General features: G+C 47.6%; 1 protein-coding gene across 6 annotated transcripts in view; it reads left to right on the forward strand.

The window, feature by feature from the left end:
* Positions 1–1181: 1181 nt before the first annotated feature.
* Positions 1182–18761, forward strand: part of LOC139248866 (zinc finger protein 235-like) — a 161450-nt gene continuing 143870 nt past the window's right edge. For 3 of the 6 annotated variants that reach the window (XR_011591107.1, XR_011591108.1, XM_070872206.1), the window contains exons 1-2: positions 1182–1274; positions 3280–3835. The gene's annotated coding sequence lies outside the window, so the exon portion shown is untranslated. Of the gene's footprint in view, positions 1275–1680; positions 2080–3279; positions 3836–6357; positions 6439–18761 lie in introns of those variants that run through there. The other 3 variants (XM_070872205.1, XM_070872208.1, XM_070872212.1) reach the window with 3 other exon arrangements.

The raw sequence follows: 18761 nt of genomic DNA on the forward strand, positions 1-18761 counted from the left end.
ACGGAATTCCTCATCGGCGCCAAACCCCGGAACCTCCCTCGGGGGCCGGCGCCTCACAACTTGAGCCGCCTCCGGGAAATCCCCTCCGTGCCTTTCAGTTCCGCGCGGAGGGGTTTCCTGTACGGGCTGCTCCTGCACACCCTCAACTTTGCCATCCTCGCCGGCCGTCCGGACACGCCATGGCGTACCATCTTGCCGTCCGGAGGAGGCGGGGGTCCCCGATGGAGGGCACTCTACGCAGGGGTCCTCCCACTATTCATCGGGGACTTGGCCTGGAGGGTGGTGCACGGAGCAGTGCCGTGCAACAAATTTTTAAGCCGGTTCACGGACTCCCAGGCCACCTGCAATTTCTGCGGTCTGGAGGAGTCCGTGTTCCATGTTTTTATTGAATGCACGAGGTTGCAGCCCCTGTTCCACTATTTGAAGGGGCTGCTCCTGAAATTCTGGCTGCACTTCAGTCCCACTCTCCTGATCTTTGGGCACCCTGTGCGGAGGGGAGCGGGTAGGTCCGAAGGCCTCCTCGTAGGACTGCTCCTGGGCACGGCCAAGGGTGCCATCAGCCGGTCCAGGCAGCGGGCGGTCGAGGGGGTCGTTCAACCTGACTGCCTGCCTCTCTTCCGCTCTTACATCCGGTCCAGGGTGTCCTTGGAGATGGAGCACGCGGTGTCCACCGGTACGCTCGCGGCCTTCCGCGAGAGGTGGGCACCGGAGGGACTGGAGTGCATCATCACGCCCGGCAACCAAATTTTAATTTGATTTTACGTTTTAAAGTTAATTTGTTTTAATTGCCGGTGCTTTTAGTGTCCCCTTCCCTTTTATAGGGGGCACTGGGGAAAAATTGTGATTTTAGTGCCCAAAAAAAAAAACAAAAAAAAAAAGAAAAAACACAAAAAAAACAAAAAAGGGGGGAAAAAAAGGGCCTTGTAAATGTCTGGAGTGTCACCCAGGTCGGGTGGCACCGTTTAATGTCTTTATGTTTTGCAGGTAAACTCAAAAGAGTTGCATTGTATCATGACGTCGGTACTCTTCATGACGTCAACACGTTCCAGCGCGCGTCACCCTCGGCCGCCCGCCCACTGTTCCCGCGTTCTCGCTCCCCATTGGTCGGATGCTCCTGTCAATCAGGACGTGGGCCCGGGTCACGTGCCGCTCGAGTGCGCGCGCCGCCCAACGGCCGGAGGCGGAGAGAAGGTTCCGGAGCGGTGAGGAGGAGGAAGTGGCGGCGGCGCAGGGGAGCCCCCGGAACCGGCGGGGAGGCTTTCTAAACACCCGGGGTAGGCCTCAGGCCCCGAACAATAACCTGCGGCTCCGGCGTTTGCCCCGAGCTCGAGTGGGTCAGACCCTTCGGGGAGGCGGGAGGAGATTGTGGGGGCGGCGGAGGGTGTGGACCCGCGGGTGGGCCGGGGAGCTTTACCCACACCCGCTGTAGGCCTCAGGCCCCTATCACAGCCCACAGGCTGAGCCCGGGTTTGTCCCCCCTCCCCGCCCCCCGCCCCGGCCCCGCGGTGACAGGCCCAGGGGCTGGCTCACTCTGGCTGCCTGCCTCTCCTCCACGGTCAGGGAAGGAGGGAGAGAGAAAACGGGCAACTCGGGGCCAGTTAGTCTGACATCCGTCCTTGGGGGAAATGCTGCAATCCATTACTACACAAGTGTAACAGGGCACTGAGAAAATCAGGCTCTCAGTCTGCACTCAACATGCTCTTGTGGGAGGGAAATCGTCTTTAATACATTTATTAAGCTTTTTGAGGATGTCAGCAGCAGGGTGGATGAAGGGGAACCAGTGGCTGTAATGTTGCAGGATTTCCAAAACACATTTGATGTGCCACATAAAATGCTAATTGAGAGCTCACGGAGTTGGGGGTAATATATTAGCACGGATAGAGGATTGGTTAACGGACAGAGAGTCGGGATACACGGGCCATGTTCCGGTTGGCAGGCTGTAACTAGTGGGGTACTGCAAGGATCGGTCAGCTTTGGTCTTAGCTTTGCTTTGGCCTCAGCTATTTACAATCTATATTAAAGACTTGGATGAAGGGATCAAGTACAATGTATCCAAGTTTGCTGACGATACAAAGCCAGGTGGGAAAGTACGCTGTGAAGAAGGATGCAAAGCGCCTGCAAAGGGATTATGGACAGGTCAAGTGAGTGGGCAATAAGGTGGCAGATGGAGTATAATGTGGGGAAATGTGAGGTTGTTCACTTTGGTAGGAAGAATAGAAAAACGGAATATTTTTTAAATGGTGAAAAACCAATAAATGTTGGTGTTCAGAGAGATTTAGGTGTCCTTGTACAGGAAACACAGAGCGCTGGCATGCAGGTACGGCAAGCAATCAGAAAGGCATGTTGGCCTTTATTGCCAGGGGGTTGGAGTACAAGAGTAAGGAAGTCTTGCTACAATTGTACAAGGCCTTGGTGAGACCACACCTGCAGTACTGTGCACAGTTTTGGTCTCTTTATCTGAGGAAGGATATACTTGCCTTAGAGAGAGTGCAATGCAGTTTCACCAGATTGATTCCTGGGATAGGGGGATTGTCCTATGAGGAGGGATTGAGCAGTATGGGCCTATACGCTCCGGAGTTTAGAAGAATAAGAGGGGATCTCATTGAAAAATGTAAAATTCTGAGGGGGACTGACAGGGTAGATGCTGAGAGGTTTTTTCCCCCGACTGGAGAGTCTAGAAATAGGGCCCACAGTCTCAGAATAAGGGGGTCGGCCATATAAGACTGAGATGAGGAGCAATTTCTTCACTCAGAGGTTTGTAAATCTTTGGAATTCTCCACCCCAAAGGACTGTGGGTGCTGAGGTATTAGTATATTCAAGACTGAGATAGATAGATTGTTGGACTCTGGGGGAATGAAGGGATATGGAGATCAGGCAGGAAAGTGGAGCTGAGGTTGAAGTTCAGCCATGATCATATTGAATGGCGGAGCAGGCCCGAGGGGCCGTATGGCCGATTCCTGCGCCTAATTCTTGTGGTCTTTCGTCTTGTCGGTGCCCAGATGGCCCTGGAGAGGGAATATGCGGTGTGCACTGGTTCCTTCATGCCTTGGTGACCGGTGGCACCTCAGGGTACGGAGTGTCTCATACACACTGGGAACAACATTCTGGTTTAGTTGGGAAGGTTCCCTTTGCTTTTGTTGCTTATTTTGCCGCCTTTTAATTCGATTGGATCACATGTTGTGGGAACAAGAGAGGAAAGAATATTCCATGGAAGCTGGAATTGTCTTTTGATTTTCTGCCCTGGACTTACAGTGATGACTTTTGTGAACTCTTTTACAGGGTATTAGAAGGGGAGGATTTGCAGACGGGAAATTCAAACCAAACATCACATCAAGATCTGACGTCGTCACTCGATTCATCAGGACCTAAATATCATCGGCCTTTGAAAGTGGAAGGAGAAATGTTTGCCTGTTCTGCCTGTGGGAAAAGATTTCAAACATCAGTGTGACTGGAAAAGCACCGAGACATACACACCCGAGTGAGATTGTTCCAGTGCACTTACTGTGGAAAGAGCTTTAACCAGTTACACAGTCTGAAAAAACATCGCACCATTCACCCTGGGGAGAAACCGTACACATGTTCTGTGGCGACCAGGCTTCAACTGATCGTCCAACCTGGAGAGACACAAGGACACCCCGCACCATGGAGAAACCGTGGAAATGTGGGGACTGTGGAAAGGGATTCAATTATCCATCCCTGTTGGAAACTCATTGCTGCAGTCACACCGGGGAGAGGTCGTTCTGCTCAGAGTGTGGGAAGGGATTCACTCGCTCATCCACCCTGTCGGCACACCAGTGTCACTGACACCACGTGGACTGGGAAAGTATGTTAAAGGGTAAGACTGTAGAAGCAGTGGCAAACATTTAAGGAGATATTTCATAACTCTCAGCAAAGATTTATTCGTGAGAAATAAAGATGCTTGGAGAAGGCTGAACCATCCCTGGCTAACTAAGGAAGTAAAGGATGGTATCAAATTGTAAAAAAGGCAAACAATGTTGTGAAGGACAGTGGAAGGCCAGAGGATTGGGAAATTGTTAGAAACCAGCAAAGGGCGATTAAAAAAAATGATGACCGAGAAGATAGCAGTTGAGAGCAAACTAGCAAGAAATATCAGTAAGAGCTTCGACAGGTATATAAAAAGGAACCGAGTAGCTAAAGTAAACATTGGTCCCTTAGAGGATGAGACTGGAGAATTAATATTGGGAAACATGGAAATGGCAGAGATTTTGAACAAATATTTTGTGCTGGTCTTCACGTTAGAGGACACTAAAAACATCCCAATGGTTGATAACCAAGGAGCTATTGTGGTGGGGAGGGGGGGACTTAAAACAGTCACTATCACTAGAGATAAAGTACTAAGCAAACTAATGGGACTAAAGGTGGACAAGTCCCCTGGACCTGATGGCTTGCATCCTAGGGTCTTAAAAGAAGTGGCTGCAAAGATATTGGATACATTGATTGTAATCTACCAAAATTCTCTGAATTCTGGAGAGGTCCCAGCGGACTGGAAAACCGCAAATGTTACATTCCTATTCAAGAGACGGAGACAGAAAGCAGGAAACTATAGACCAGTTAGCCTACCATGTCATTGGGAAAATACTGGAGCCCATCATTAAGGATGTAATAGCAGGACATTTCGAAAATCATATTGCAGTCAAGCAGAGTCAGCATGGTTTTATGAAAGGGAAATCTTGTTTGACAAATTTGCTGGAGTTGTTTGAGGATGTAACGAGCAGAGTGGATAAAGGAGAACCCGTTGATGTCATATATTTGGATTTCCAGAAATAATTCGATAAGGTGCCACACAAAAGGTTACTGCACAGGCTAAGAGCTCACGGGGTTGGGGGCAATATATTGGCATGGATAGAGGATTGGTTAACGAACAGAAAACAGAAAGTCAGGATAAATGGGTCATTTTCAGGTTGGCAAACTGTAACTAGTGGTGTGCTGCAGGGATCAGTGCTGGGACTTCAACTATTTATAATTTATATTAATGACTTGGATGAAGGGACTTGGTGTAATGTAGCCAAATTTGCTACAGATACAAAGATAGGTGGAAAGCAAGTTGTAAGGAGGACGCGAAGAATCTACAAAGGGATTTGGATAGGCTCAGTGAGTGGGCAAAAATCTGGCAAATGGACTATAATGTCGTAAAATGTCAGGTTATCCCCTTTGGTAGTAAAAATTAAAAAAATTATTATTTAAATGAGGACGATTACAAAATGCTGTAATACAAAGAGATCTGGGCATTCTTATACATGAAATGCAAAAAGTTAGCATGGAAGTACAGCAAACAATCTGGAAGGCAAATGGAATGCTGGCCTTTATTGCAAGGGGGATGGAGTATAAAAGTAGGGAAGCCCTGCTACACCTGTACAGGGCGTTGGTAAGACCACAGCTGGGGATTGCTACACCAGACGGGAGGGGCAACATTTGGGGACACTGATTCCCCACCAATTCCCATTCCCCTTGTGGATAATGGAGGGGCCACTGTGTGTAATGTGCAAGTCAGTAAGAATTGTCAGCCAGCTCTTTCTAATTGGAGATGTTCTTCAGTGGAAACTTTCATACTATTGTAGATTTTGTACCAAAGAGCAACTTCGGATTAAAGTAAAAGTTCATAATCTTATTGCAAACTAAATTTCTGTTGAGAGTCACTGAATTAAGGGGAAAGATAACATACAATGTTTCTTAAATGGAGACTGCAGCCCCAAGAACACAATCAGCAATATAAAGTCCAGCCCAGTTATAGGGTTATTAACATCAGCAGAAACAAACCCCAACTGTCAGAATGAATGTGGTTCAGTCGTGATGTGATTAACAGCAGCAATAACAACAGATTCCAACCCCTGCAGTCACTTGTGAACTCGCTAGTGTGTCAGCAGGTCGGATGACGGAGGGAATCCCTTCCCACACTCTGAGCAGGTGAACGGTCTCTCCCCAGTGTGAACTCTCTGGTGAGTTACAAGTTGGGAAGACCCAGTGAATCCTTTCCCACACTCAGAGCAGGTGAATGACCTCTCCCCAGTGTGAACTCGCTGGTGTGACAGCAGGTTGGATGACCCAGTGAATCCCTTCCCACAATCTGAGCAGGTGAACTGCGTCAATGAATTTCCAGCTCAGACGGTGATCTGAATACCTTCCCACAGTCCCCACATTTCCACGGTTTCTCCATGGTACGGATATCCTTGTAACTCTCCATGGTTGGACGATCAGTTGTGAATGGTGCGATGTTTTTTCAGGCTGTGTAACTGGATAAAGCTCTTTCCACAGGCAGTGCACTGGAACACTCTCACTAGGGTGTGTGTGTCTCGGTGCCTTTCCAGTCACACTGATGTTTGATATCTTTTCCCACAGGCAGAACAGACAAACATTTCTCCTTCCACTTTCAAAGGCCGATGAATCGATTGACTCCGTCAGATCTTGACGTGATGTTTGGTTTGTGTTTCCTGTCTGAAAATCTCCCCTTCTAATATTCTGTAAAAGGAGATAACAAAACTCATCACCGTCAGTACAAGACAGAAATTCAGGATAGACACATCTAGTTTCCATGGAACATTCTTTCCACTCTTGCTCTTCCAAAGCTGTAAATCCCTGTCCCACACATTGTCCCTCCTGCTGTGCTGAAATCCAAATCCATCGCACATTTCTAGACTGTTTCTCCTCCACTCCCAGTTTTCACCACCAATTCTGTCTGTGTTCAGGTCTACACTCACTGGTTCCCCTCCCCCTCATCCCCTAAAGGAACAGTGCAGATGGAGCTTTACTCTCTATCTTACCCTTGCTGTACCTGTCCTGGGAGTGTATGATGGGACAGTGTAGAGGGAGTCTTGCTGTATCAACATGGGAATGTTTGATGGGACAGTGTAGAGAGAGCTTTCCTCGATATCTAATCCTTGCTGTACCTGCCCTGGGGATGCTTGCTAGGACAATGTAGAGGGATCTTTGCTTTGTATTTAACACGAGCTGTCCCATCCCTGGGAGTTTTTGGATGGTACAGTGTAGAGGGAGCTTTACTCTCTATCTAACCCGTGCTGTACCAGCCGTGAGCGTGTTTGATGGACCAGGGTAGAGGGAGCTTTACTCTGTATCTAAATGATGCTATACTTGCCCTGTGAATTTTTGATGGTAATTACAGAGCAAGCTTTGCTCTATCTAACCCGTGCTGTACCTGCCCTGGGAGTGATTGATGGGAAGGTATAGAGGGAGATTTTCTCTCTCTAACCCGTGCTGTATCTGCCCTGGAAGTGTCTAATTAGTGAGTGTAGAACATAAGCACAAACGAATATAAGAAATAGGAGCAGCAACAGGCCATACGGCCCCTCGAGCCTGCTCTGCCACCCAACACGAACATGGCTGATCCGATCATGGACTCAGCTCCAATTCCCTGCGCTCCCTATAACCCTTTATTCCCTTATCAGTTAATAAACTGTCTATCTCTGTCTTAAATTTATTCAATGTCCCATCTTCCACAGCTCTCTGAGGCAGCAAATTCTACAGATTTACAACCCTCCGAGAAGAAATTCCTCCTCATCTCAGTTTTAAATGGGCGGCCCCTTATTCTAAGATTATGTCCCCTAGTTCTAGTCTCCCCTATCGGTGGAAACATTCTCTCTGCATCCACCTTGTCAAGCCCTGTCATAATCTTATACGTTTCGATAAGATCACCTCTCATTCTTCTGAATTCCAATGAGAAGAGGCCCAACCTTCTCAACCTTTCCTCATAAGTTAACCCCCTCATCTCTGGAATCAACCGAGTGAACCTTCTCTGAACTGCCTCCAAAGCAAGTATATCCTTTCGTAAATATGGAAACCAAAACTGTACGCAGTATTCTTGGTGTGGCCTCACCAATGCCCTGTACAACTGTAGCAAGACTTCCCTGCTTTTATTCTCCATCCCCTTTGCAATAAAGGCCAAGATTCCATTGGCCTTCCTGATCACTTGCTGTACCTGCATACTAACCTTTTGTGTTTCATGCACAAGTACCTCCAGGTACCACTGTACTGCAGCACTGTGCAATTTTTCTCCATTTAAATAATAACTTGCTCTTTGATTTTTTTTCTGCCAAAGTGCATAACCTCACACTTTCCAACATTATACTCCATCTGCCACATTTTTGCCCACTCACTTAGCCTGTCTATGTCCTTTTGCAAGTTTTTTGTGTCCTCCTCGCACATTGCTTTTCCTCCCATCTTTGTATCGTCAGTTACGTTACTTGGCTACGTTACGCTCGGTCCCTTCTTCCAAGTCATTAATATAGATTGTAAATAGTTGAGGTCCCAGCACTGATCCCTGCAGCACCCCACTAGTTACTGATTGCCAACCCGAGAATGAACCATTTATCCCGACTCTCTGTTTTCTGTTAGTTAGCCAATTCTCTATCCATGCTAATCATCATCATAGTCCTCGGAATCAAGGACGACTGGCTTCCACTCTTAGACTGAGTCCTTAGGTGGCTGAATAGTCCAATATGAGAGCCACAGTCCCTGCCACAGGTGGGACAGACAGTCGTTGAGGGTAAGGGAGGTAGGGACACGTTTGCTGCACATTCTTTCCGCTGCCTGCGCTTGATTTCTGCATCCTCTCGGCGATGAGACTCAAGGCGTTCATGCACTTCCTCAACTTAGGGTGGTCTTTGGCCAGGGACTCCCAGGTGTCGGTGGGGATGTTGGACTTTATCAGGGAGGCTTTGAGGGTGTCCTTGTAACGTTTCCTCTGTCCACCTTTGCCTTGTTTGCCATAAAGGAATTCCGAGTAGAGCGCTTGCTTTGGGAGTGTCATGCCTGGCATGCGGACAGTGTGGCCTGCCCAGTGGAGCTGATCAAGTGTGGTCAGTGCTTCAATGCTGGAGATGTTGGCCTGGTCGAGGACACTAATGTTGGTGCGCCTGTCCTCCCAGGGGATTTGTAGGATCTTGCAGAGGCATTTCTCCAGTGATTTGAGGTGTCTACTGTAGATGGTCCATGCCTCTGAGCCATACAGCAGACAAATACCCCAGCTATTTACAATATACATTAATGATTTGGATGAAGGAATTGAGTGTAATATCTCCAAATTTGCAGATGACACTAAACTGGGTGGCGGTGTGAGCTGTGAGGAGGACGCTAAGAGGCTTTGAGGATGACTTGGACAGGTTAGGTGAATGGCCAAATGCATGGCAGATGCAGTATAATGTGGATAAATGTGAGGTTATCCACTTTGGGGGCAAAAACATGAAGGCAGAATATTATCTGAATGGTGGTAGATTAGGAAAAGGGGAGGTGCAACGAGACCTGGGTGTCATGGTACATCAGTCATTGAAAGTTGGCATACAGGCACAGCAGGCGGTGAAGAAGGCAAATGGTATGTTGGTCTTCATAGCTCGGGATTTTGAGAATATGAGCAGAGTGGTCTTACTGCAGTTGTACAGGGCCTTGGTGAGGCCTCACCTGGAATATTGTTTTCAGTTTTTGTCTGCTAATCTGAGGAAGGATGTTCTTGCTATTGAGGGAGTACAACGAAGGTTCACCAGACTGATTCCCGGGATGGCTGGACTGACATATGAGAAGAGACTGGATCGACTGGGCCTTTATTCACTGGAGTTTAGAAGGATGAGAGGGGATCTCATAGAAACATATAAAATTCTGACGGGACGGGACAGGTTAGATGCAGGAAGAATGTTCCCAATGTTGGGGAAGTCCAGAACCAGGGGAAATAGTCTGAAGATAAGGGGTAAGCTATTTAGGACTGAGATGAGAAGAAACTTCTTAAGAGTTGTTAACCTGTGGAATTCCCTACCGCAGAGAGTTGTTGATGCCAGTTCATTGGATATATTCAAGAGGGAGTTAGATATGGTCCTTATGGTCCTTAGGGATCAAGGGGTATGGAGAGAAAGCAGGAAAGGGGTTCTGAGGTGAATGATCAGCCATGATCTTATTGAATGGCCTACTCCTGCACCTATTTTCTACATTTGTATGTTTCTATCCCATGCTGTACCTGCCCTGGAAGTGTAAGGGGTTTTCAGGGAGTGTTGTTGTGCCTTGGGTGTCTCTCTCTGGGCTTCTGCCCTCACAGCTTATGCCTGGCCTGTGAGGTACCCTGAGTGCTGCAAGAGCACCCCTGGAGAGACTGTGTCCACAGCTTATGAAGGGGGTTTTGAGACTCGTGCGCTCCCACAGCTTATGCCTAGATTGTGAGGCACCTGTGAGTGTCAAACATTCCTAACCCCTTCCCTAGCCTGTGACACACAGTTGAGCGTTTTCGAGGCGCTCCTATCTTCCCTTACACAGTTCTGACGTAAGTCTCGTGATCAGGAGATGTAATACAATAGAACTGAGACAAGGTGATTCCTAGAGGAACTTAGGCTTCCAATTTATTTGACAAGGTGTATCTCAACAAACAGCAATACACCAACAAAACAATCCCCCTAAATCCCACTAAACGGACACAACGAAAATCTTTACACAAGTTTAGCAGTACAATGCCCAACCTCCCACCTTTCCTGGCCTAACTGAGATGGGAGTTCCGGGGACCAGAGGTTATACTCACTACTGTGCCTTCTGCAAGTCTGGTGGTTTGTTTCTTCTATCTTCGGTGTCTTCGGACACTGGTTTTCCTTCAGTGTCGAGAGGCTTGCTGATTGTTGGATCACGAGGGCAGGGAACCACCCACACTACGTCAGAAACCCCTTTTTATAGCCAGATTATCCAGTCCGCCTCTCCTGCTGAAATCGATTCTTCCCATTGGTGGGCTTTGTGATTTTGAAAAATGCAGCAGTTTTAGATTATTGCGTGTTTTTTCCAGTGATGTTAACCTACTCAAGGTTTGAATGGGTGTTGATTGCGTTGGCCTCCTGTAGCCATTGTGTAGGTCCTTGGTTTGTTTTGGGTTCCCGAGTTTTCTGAAGATCTGCATAATTTCCTTTCATAGTGTAAACATGGGGAAGACAATAGTCCGATAATGGCTGTGAGTCAGTCCCACAGTTTTCGAGCAAGTGCTCTCCCATTGGCTTGAAAGCTTCGGGCTGACTCTCTCTCACCATTGGCCCTCCAGTGTCCTCCCCCGTTCAATCTCTGCTCTGCCAAGGTCAAACTGTATCGGTTTCAATTCACAGCACAGACTGATCCCACAGCCCTTTTCCTTCTGGGTAAAATGAGGGGGGTTTCGTCCTCCCCTACATAATTGTCTGATGGGAGAGTGTAGAGAGAGCTTACCTCTGTATCCAACCCTTGCTATACCTACCCTGGAAGTGTCTAATGGAAAGTGTAGAGGGAGCTTTGCTCTGTATCTATCCTTTCTGTACCTGCCCTGGAGTGTTTGAGGGAACAGAGTAGAGGGAGCTTTGCTCAATATCTTTCCCTTGCTGTATGTATCCATTATCCCTACTCTCTGTCTCCTGCCGTTTAGCCAATTTCCGAACCAGGTCAATAATTTGCCCCCAATTCTGTGACTTCTACCTTGACTAACAGTCTTTATGTGGGACTTTATCAAATGCCTTCTGGAAATCCATATCAATAAAATTACACCAAACTAATAGCGAATTATTTCTCCCATTGAATTATTTTTAGTATCGCTTCGCTCATTGGTATTTTCCCAATACCTTCCCTGCATCCCAAGGCTAGGAAAGGCACTCTGGAAGGTATGGGGAGCTGGGACTTGTCAAAGATAGTAACCTAATGTATAAAAACTGAGATAATCTAGAGTGAGAAAGGAGAAAAGGCCCCAAAATGGAGCAGTGGGTAACAGGACATCAATTAGTCTCCTATGTCTTACAGAAATAAAGAACATAAGAAATAGCAGCAGGAGTAGGTCATATCACCCCTCGAGCCTGCTCTGCCATTCAATAAGATCATGGTTAATCTTTTATCTCAACTCCACTTTTCTGCACGATCCCCATAGCCCTTGATTCCCCAAATATCCAAAAATCTATCCGTCTCTACCTTGAATATACTCAACGACTGAGCTTCCACACCTCTCTGGGGTAGAGAATTCCAAAGATTCACCGCCCTCTGAGTGAAGAAGTTTCTCCTCATCTCAGTCCCAAATGGCCGACCCCTTATTCTGAAAATGTAACACCTGGTTCTAGACTGCACAGCCAGGGGAAACATCCACCTTGTCAAGTCCTGTAAGAATTTTATATGTTGCAATGAGATCACCTCTCATTCTTCTACATTCATAAGAACATAAGAACATAAGAAATAGGAACAGGAGTAGGCCATACGGCCCCTCGAGCCTGCTCTACCATTTAATACAATCATGGCTGATCTGATCATGGACTCGGCTCCACTTCCCCGACCGCTCCCCATAACCCCTTATTGTTTAAGAAACTGTCTTAAATTTATTCAATGTACCAGCTTCCAGAGCTCTATGAGGCAGCAAATTCCACAGAATTATAACTCAGAGAAGAAATTTCTCCTCATCTCAGTTTTAAATGGCAGCCCCCTTATTCTAAGATCATGCCCTCTAGTTGTAGTCTCCCCCATCAGTGGAAACATCCTCTCTGCATCCACCTTATCAAGCCCCCTCATAATTTTATACATTTCAATAAGATCCCAGAGAAAAAGGCCCAGTCTGCTCAATCTCTCCTCATAGGGCAACCCCCCCCACCCCCACAATCCCGGGAAGCAGTCTGGTGAACCTTCATTGCACTCCCCTATGGCAAGTATGTCCTTTCCTCGGTAAGGGGACCAAAACTGTACACAATACTCCAGGTGCGGTCTCACCAGGGCCCTAAATAACTGCAGTAAGACATCTTTACTCTTATCCTCAAATCCTCTTGTAATAAAGGCCAACATACCATTTGCTTTCTTAATGTCTTGCTGTACCTGATAACTTTCAGTGATTTGTGTACAAGGACACCCAGGTCCCTCTGAACACCAACATTTCCCAATCTCTCACCATTTAAAAAGTACTCTGTTTCTCTATCTTTCCGACCAAAGTGGATAACTTCACATTTCTCCACATTATATGCCATTTTCCATGTTCTTACCCACTCACTGAGATTGTCAAAAAACCCTTGAAGCCTCTTTGCATCCTCCTCACAACTTATATCCCACCTAGCTTTGTGTCATCAGCAAACTTGGATATTCAGGTTGAACCTCCCTGGTCTGGCAACCTCCCTGGTCCGGCATCATTCCCGGCAAGGGGTCGCGACCCACACTGGGTCCCGGGGCTGGCCGCTTCTCCTTTCCCCCCATCCCCCACCTCCCGGTTGGAGAGCGAGTGAGAAGTGCGGTAGCCGACAGAGGCGCCGAAGCTGGGCCTGAAATGCTGTGCAGTGGGCTACTGCACAGCGCATGCGCAGAACGCAGCCGGGTCTTTGTGCAGCATTTCGGGCCCAGCTTCGGCGCCTTGGTCGGCCGGCACACTCCCGGCTCCCTCTCCGCGCTGATCTGACTGGGGAGAGGGCAGCGGCTGGCCCCAGGTTACAGCGTGCCCCCCCTGGGTCACAGGACACAGTGCGCCCCCCCCCCCCCACCTCTCCCAGGACACAGGACATATCATTCCCCCGCCATCCCGGGACACAGGAGACAACGTGCCCCCCCCCGGGACACAGGAGACAATGTGACAACATGCCCCCCCCCGGGACACAGTGTGCAACAGTGACACGTCACCTCATGTTAACTGGACTCTGATGTGGATTGCAGTGAATGGAGCAGAAACCTGTCCGGAAACATTGCTGACAATGGGATTTTTAAATCTGGGGTCGACATAATCTCCCGTGGTCTGGAAAATTCTCTGGTCCGGCAGGTTCCGAGGGTGCCGGACTGGAGAGGTTCAACCTGTGTTACATTGGGTCCCTTCATCCAAATCATTGATATAGATTGTGAATAGCTGGGGCCCAGGCACCGATCCATGCGGTACCCCACTAGTTACAGCCTGCCAACCTGAAAATGACCCGTTTATTCCTATCCTCCGTTTTCTCTCCATTAACCAATCCTCAATCCATGCTAGTATTTTACCCACAATCGCATGGGCCCTCATTTTGTTCAATAACCTGTGTGGCATCTTATCAAATGCCTTCAGTAAATCCAAATACACCCCATCCACTGATTCTCCCTTATCGAACCTACTAGTTACAACCTCAAAAACTGTATTCGCTGTTCACGATGTGGTCTCCTGTATATTGGGGGGACCAAATGCAGATTGGGTGAGCACTTTGTTCAGTCCGCAAGTATGACCCTGAGCTTCCGGTGTCCTGTCACTTTAATTCTCCACTCCCACTCTGACCTCTCTGTCCTTGGTGTCCTACACTATTCCAGTGCAGCTCAACGCAAGCCCAAGGAACAGTACCCCATCTTTCGATTAGGCACTTTACAGCCTTCTGGACTCAACATCAAGTTCAACAATTTCAGACCATAATCTCTCCTCATATTTTGTTCCCTTTCCTCCCTTTTTTTTTACAAACTTCTCCCAGTTTCCCATGGCAGCTGGTAATTATTCAGGCAGTCACACCGTATCTAGACTCACCTTTTGTTTCCTAACTTGTGCCATTACTTTATCAGTTTGGCCCATCATCGCTTTTGTCTCTTAAACCACTTCTGCCTCCCACCCGATCACAGATATTCTCTTTTGTTCTTTCCTCCTCTCCCCCTTTCAGGGCCCCAGCACTTCCTTAACAATCTGTTACATTTGAAACTTTTGCCAGTTCTGACGAAGGGTCACAGACCCAAAACGTTGACTCTGCTTCTCTCCACTGATGCAGCCTGACCCGCTGAGATTTCCAGCTTTTTCTGTTTTAAATTGATTTGTTAATTCATTCTTTATGATTTTAATTTTATTATTTATTGGTTTTATCTAATTTAGTCACTAATTAAAGAAAGTAGTTATAAATTAGATTGTTTGTCCGTCATCCAGTACCGGATGAGCAGAAATTTTCTCCAAATATTGGAAAGACCAAAGCCATTATTTTTGGTCCCCGTCACAAACTGCGTTCCCTAACCACTGACTCCATCCCTCTCCCGAGCATGAATTTGAGAGTGAACAAGACTGTTCACAACCTCAATGTTATATTTGACCCTGAAATGAGTTGAGCCACATATCCGCAGCATAACTAAAACTGCCTTTTCCCACCTCCGTGACATTGCCCACTTCAGGCCCTGCTTCAGTTCTTCTGCTGCTGAAACCCTCATCCATGCCTTTATTACCTCTAGACTTGACTATTCCAACTCACTCTTGGCCTCCCACATTCTACACTACATAAACTTGAGGTCATCCAAAACTCAGCAGCCCGTCCTAACTCGCACCAAGTCACGATCACCCACCACCCCTGTGCTCGCTGACCTACATTGGCTCTCGGTTAAACAGCACCTCGATTTCAAAATTCTCGTCCCTGTTTACAAATCACTCTTTTTCAGCCTCACAACCCCACGAGACGTCTGCGCTCCTCAAATTCTGCCCTCTTGAACATCCCTCATTATAATCGCTCCACCAGCGGTGGCCGTGCCCTCAGCTGCCTGGGCCCCAAGCTCGGGAACTCCCTCCCTAAACCTCTCCCTCTTTTTCCTCCTTTAAGACGCTCCTTAAAACCTGCCCCTTTAAACAAGTTTTTGGACATCTGCCTTAATTTCTCCTTTTGTGCCTGGGTGTTAACTGTATGTGTTGTGTCTGTAACGCTGCTGTGAAGCGCATGGGACGTGTTGCTCCGTTAAAGGCGCTATATAAATACAAGATGTGATTCCAGCAATGGACAGTTTGTCAGCCCGCGGAGGGACAAAGCCTGTCCGACTCACCAACCAATCAGCGGCCTGAAGCACCGTGACGTCATTGCCCCTCAGCAGATTCTGCCGCAAGATGGCGGCCGGTGCCGGGGGCCTGTCACCGGGAGAAAGCCCCGCAGCTGCCCCTCGGGGCAAACGCCGGAGACGTAGGTTTTGGTTTAGGGTCTGAGGCCTACCCCGGGTGTTTAGAAAGCCTCCGCGCCGGTTCCAGGGCTCCCCTGCGCCCCGCCGCCGCTTCCTCCTCCTCTCCGTTCCAGAGTCTTCTCTCTGCCTCCGGCCGTTGGGCGGCGCACGCACTCAAGGGGCACCTGACCCGGGCCCACGGCCTGATTGACAGGAGCTCCCGACCAATGGGGAATGAGATCGCGGGAACAGTGGGCGGGCGACGGAGGGTGACGCACGCTGGAACGTGCAGACGTCACAACTTGGTTCTCCTGAGTGAGGAATGGTGTGGGGGAGGGTCAAGGTTGATTTGATTCTGTGCTGACCCTTGACCTCCCTTGCTCCCCACTGCAGACCAGGAGTGGTTGCACATTCCAGCTGCTCACTGTGGGGGTTGTCAGCGGATCCCAGCCTGGGCTGCAGTTTGGGAGACTGCAGTTAACCTCAGTGCCCTGGGCTCCTGCTACTGATCACTGTCCACTCACCCCAGCAGCAAAGGCCAAGTCTGCAAAGGGGGCGTTGTTTTGGACTGTGATGCCCCCAAGGTTGAATAGGCTGCCAACAATCACTGCATACCCTCACACATTGGCCCTTTGGACAGGCGCAGAAGGCAATCAGTGACCGCGGAACTCCTCACTGTAGAGGAATAGGAGGATATGTTGATAGGGTGGGAGGAGGGTCGTGTGGAGTTTAAACCCTGACATGGACCAGTTGGGCCGAATGGCCTGTTTCTGTGCTGTGTTCTTTATAATACCATGAAAGGTCAAATCAAGGGAATCAGCAAAAACAAAAACTTGTATTGATATAATGCCTTTAATGTGTAAAATGTCCCAAGGATTTTCACAGAGTATTATAAGACAAAAACTTGACACCAAGCCACATAAACAGATATCAGGACGGGTGACCAAAAGCTTGGTCAAAGACATAGGTTTTCAGGAGCAGATTAAAGGAGGAATGAGAGGTGGAGAGGTTTTGGAGATTGGGATCTAGGCAACAGAAGGTTGAGTGATTACCATCAGGGATGCTCAAAAAGGCAGAATTAGAGGAGAGCAGATATCTCAGCGGTTGTGGGGCTGGGGGAGATTACAGATATAGGGAGGGACGAGGCCATGGAGGGATCTGAAAACAAGCATGAACATTTTGAAATCGAGGTGTTGCTTAACCAGGAAGAATGTAGGTCAACGATGCTTCCCCAGCATTCTAGGCACACTCGCCTTCCCTCGTTCACCTGGACCTTGCTGGCTGCGATATTTCATCCTGCGACCTCGCTTCCACTTGCTTCTGCAAAAAAAAACAAAAGGAAAAATAGCACCGCTCTGTGAGAGGTCTTCCCTCCACAGCTCAAACTTAGGTTATATGGATTACATTGTCTGATATAAACCAACCCCACAGTCACTGACACCAATCCCCTCCTGTCTGATATAATGTTGTGAAAGACAGTGGAAGGCCAGAAGATTGGGAATTTTTTAGAAACCAGCAAAGGACGACAAAAAAATGATAAAGACAGAAAAGATAGCATGAGAACAAACTAGCAAGAAATATAAAAACAGACAGTAAGAGCTTCTACGGGTATAGAAAAAGGAAATGAGTAGCTAAAGTAAATGTTGGTCCCTTAGAGGATGAGACTGAAGAATTAATAACGGGAAACATGGAAATGGCAGAGATTTTGAACAAATATTTTGTATTGTTCTTCACGGTAGAGTACACTAAAAACATCCCAACAGTTGATAATCAAGGAGCTATTGCAATGGCGAGGGTGGGGTGATGGGGGGACTTAAAACAGTCACTATCACTAGAGATAAAGTACTCAGCAAACAAATGGGACTAAAGATGGACAAATCCCCCGGACCTGATGGCATGCATCCTAAGGTCTTAAAAGAAGTGGCTGCAGAGATAGTGGATGCACTGGTTGTAATCTGCCAAAATTACCTGAATTCTGGAGAGGTTCCAGCAGACTGGAAAACTGCAAATATAACACTCCTATTCAAGTAAGGAGGGAGGCAGAGGGCAGGAAACCATAGACCAGTTAGCCTACCATCGGTCATTGGGAAAATACTGGAATCCATCATGAAGGAATTAGTAGCAGGACATTTAGAAAATCATGTTGCAGTCAAGCAGAGTCGGCATGGATTTATGAAAGGGAAATCATGGTTAATACATTTGCTGGAGTTGCTTGGCGATGTAATGAGCAGAGTGCATAAAGGAATACCAATTGAAGTTGTATATTTGCATTTCCAGAAAGCATTCAATAAGGTGCCACACAAAAGGTTATTACATAAGCTAAGAGCTCACGGGATTGGGGGTAAAATATCAGAATGGATAGAGGATTGGCTAAGTAACAGAAAACAGAGAGTCGGTATAAATGGGTCATTTTCCGGTTGCCAAACTGTAACTAGTGGGGTGCTGCAGGGATCAGTGCTGGGACCTCAACTATTTACAATTTATATTAATGCCTTGGATGAAGGGATCAAATTTGCTGATGATACAAAAATAGATAGGAAACCAAGTATTGAGGAGGATGCAAAGAATCTACAAAGGGATATGGATAGGATAATGAGGTACCAACATATAGGTAAAAAATGGGATGAGGTCCAACAAGCTGAATTTAGGGAGCTAGGAGTTAAATTAAAAAGTAGGACCTCAAAGGTAGTAATCTCAGGATTGCTACCAGTGCCACGTGCTAGTCAGAGTAGAAATAGCAGGATAGTTAAGATGAATACATTTCTTGAGGAATGGTGCAAGAGGGAGGGATTCAAATTCCTGGGATATTGGAACCGGTTCTCGGGGAGGTGGGACCAGTGCAAACGGTCTGCACCTGGCAGGACTGGAACCGATGTCCGAGGGGGAGTGTTTGCTAGTGCTGTTGGGGAGGGTTTAAACTAATACAGCAGGGGGATGGG

Source organism: Pristiophorus japonicus, unplaced genomic scaffold (assembly GCF_044704955.1).
Source record: "Pristiophorus japonicus isolate sPriJap1 unplaced genomic scaffold, sPriJap1.hap1 HAP1_SCAFFOLD_298, whole genome shotgun sequence".
NCBI lineage: Eukaryota > Metazoa > Chordata > Chondrichthyes > Pristiophoridae > Pristiophorus > Pristiophorus japonicus.